We start from the raw sequence: 2,862 nt of genomic DNA, 5'->3' as shown, positions 1-2,862 counted from the left end.
GTTGTTATCCTTGTTGCATAAAAAAGAGCATGTTGCTTGTAATAATCATTCGAGTTTTTTTTTGTACCTTTTTATTTCTTTGATGAAACTTTATAATTGAACTTTAAATCCAAAACAAAACTCATTTTCTAAACCAATTCAGGTCAAATGTTTGCAAATATTTATCAAAGGAAATGTCGCTAGGTGGCAATTGTTTTCCGACAAATTCAAATATTTCAATGTAAATAGACGTCAAATCAACAAAAAACAATCTGAAATGCATCTTTATGCCTTGATAATCAAATAAAGCAGGTTTGAGCTCGTTTTAAAACTTGATTTTTTAATGGAAATCCTACGTACAGCACCGTAACCGAGACCGTAACCCTTTTTTCCTCAATACTTAGATATTTTGGAAAGCTATGTTTGACTTTTAGTGCCTTTTTCGAAATCGAAAATGAATTCACACCTTTTTGTAACACTGGAACGCTCAACGCATGTCCAACTTACACGGAAGCCAAGCCTTCCAAAAAAGGTGGAACGGTAATTTCAACTCGCTGATTCTCGGGAATTACTCAACCAATCGGGACGATTCTTGTTTCCAGTGATTTGTAAGAATGTCTAGATGATCCTAAAATTTAACAGAACTTGATTTGATCAAATCTGTAATTTCTGTGACCGAAAACATCGTTCCACCTTTTTTAAAACGACTGCCTCCTCGGAATTTTCGGCGAATTTTTTTTACTCGCTTCGCTAGGAGACGGTGATTTTAGCGGATTGCAGACTGAATTTTCGCTATGTGATGTGATGATTGTCTAAAACCAAGTTGCCTAGCAATCGAAAATTGGTAATAGAACCAATTCCACATGAAATAGATTCTCACAACAATGGCAGCAGTCCATTGCCGGCCGCTTCCATTTCCACAGCGCACCAAGGGCAAGGAAAAGGATTTGGAAGACGGGAAGTGTTGATTCTCCACTTTTTTCAGAGTATTGAAGAGTAAGTTTCACAAACAAGTGGAGCTCAGTCTGCGATCAGCAGAGAAGTGAGTCGCCGTCTGAGCTGAAAGCAGTTCGGGCAATTTTCAACATCATCGTGACTTAAGAACGTTACCGTCCAGTGCACCGTGACGTGACACAATGTTCGAACTGTTTGCAGTTTGGGCATGGTGGAAGGAACTGTTTTATCAAGAGTCGTTGTGCAACCTGCGGAGGTGAGCACAAAACTCAAGCTTGCAACACAATCAACGAGAACATCGAAGCCAAATGCTTCAATTGCGGCGGCGACCATTCGACCAAGAATCGAAGCTGCCCAAAACGTGCTGAGTTTGTAAAAATTCGGCAGCAAGCGACGTAAGGCACCAACCAAATCGTCGCAAAACACCACCAGCATTCACGGAAGTGGATTTTCCTGCTTTGGCGTCACCTGGAGCGGGATCTGTTCGAGTGGTTCCAAATCTGCAGCCATTGTCGTTGAATCAGTGGCAAAAAGTTGCAGAGAATACAACACCTCCTGGCTTCAGTCAGCAACCGAGGGAAAACCAACCAGCATCAACGGATGAAGGCAGCAGTGACCTGTTTTCACCACAAGAACTTCTGAACATTTTCATCGAGATGACAACAACACTGCGTGGTTGCAAAACTCGTGCGGAACAAGTAAGAACGCTTGGAGGATTTATCTTAAAATACAGTTCGTAGTTTACTCGTTCTAATGATTTTGAATATTTCAATGAATTTGCTTTTTTAGTTTTATGTTAGGATTAGTTGTTAAAATATTTTTTTTTTTTTACCCAAATGTATTCGATTCAATGCAAAAATGTAAAACAATTTGAAGTGAATAAATGAATGTGAACAGTTAATAAGAAAACGAAAAATATAACAAAGATGAAGAGCATGTAGCCATACCACTTAGAATGTAAATGAAATGTAATTATTATAAGAAAGTTCAATAAAGACATATTTAATTTCAAATTTCAAACAAGTGGAGCATCGACACTTCCCGTCTTCCAAATCCCTTTCCTTGTCCCTGGTGCGCGGTGGAGATGGGAGCGGCCGGCAATGGACGGCTGCCATGGTGGTGAGAATCTGGTTCAGGTGGAATTGGTTCTATTCCCAATTATCGATTCCTAGGCAACTTGGGCTTAGACAGTCATCACATTACATGGCGAAAATCCAGTCTGCGGAATGGAATCGACGTAACACCTTATAATGTGGCCCTCTTAAACCTTGCGGTTTCGTCAACGGATCCACAGGCGTGTATCGTTCTTTTTGCGACAAGACTCCGCCTCCCGGGTCTCCTAAGTGTGAAGGTATGGGCACGGGGAGAGGGCACCGAATACCTATATTTACACTTAGAATTTTCCAGTCCGCAATCCGCTAAAATCACCGTCTCCTAGCGAAGCGAAGTATTGAAGAGTAAGTTTCGCTTGGAGTTGGACGGTTTTTTGAAAGGTGAATGGTCTGAGGAGCCACCCTAGGCGAATGGTAAGGACCGTTTTGCATTTTTGTTCGAATTCTGCGTGTGTTCTCATTTCTAATGGGAAAGCTTTCAAATCTACTCATCTCTTATTGGTTGAATTCGAACAGTCGCCCAGGCTATTTTAAGCGAGGTATTTTTACATTCCATTTCAACTGCGCTTGCAATCTTGAATGCAATCTTGTTTGAGTTCTGAAATTTAACTTGCATTCCATTTAATTCTTTGTCCGATTCATGGATTCAAGTATATCAGTCTCAGCCCTCCTCATGCTACGAATGCTCCACGGTTAAGTGGAAAGCATCTTTGCTTGCCAATCGAAAGGACAGGGGATCGAACCCCGCCGTGAGCTTCAAGTTTTTCATTTAATTCAAATTTTAATGAGTCCAGAACTTTCTCGTTGGGAACAGATG

Source organism: Culex pipiens, chromosome 1 (assembly GCF_016801865.2).
Source record: "Culex pipiens pallens isolate TS chromosome 1, TS_CPP_V2, whole genome shotgun sequence".
NCBI classification, from domain to species: domain Eukaryota; kingdom Metazoa; phylum Arthropoda; class Insecta; order Diptera; family Culicidae; genus Culex; species Culex pipiens.
This window is presented reverse-complemented; position numbering follows the sequence as displayed.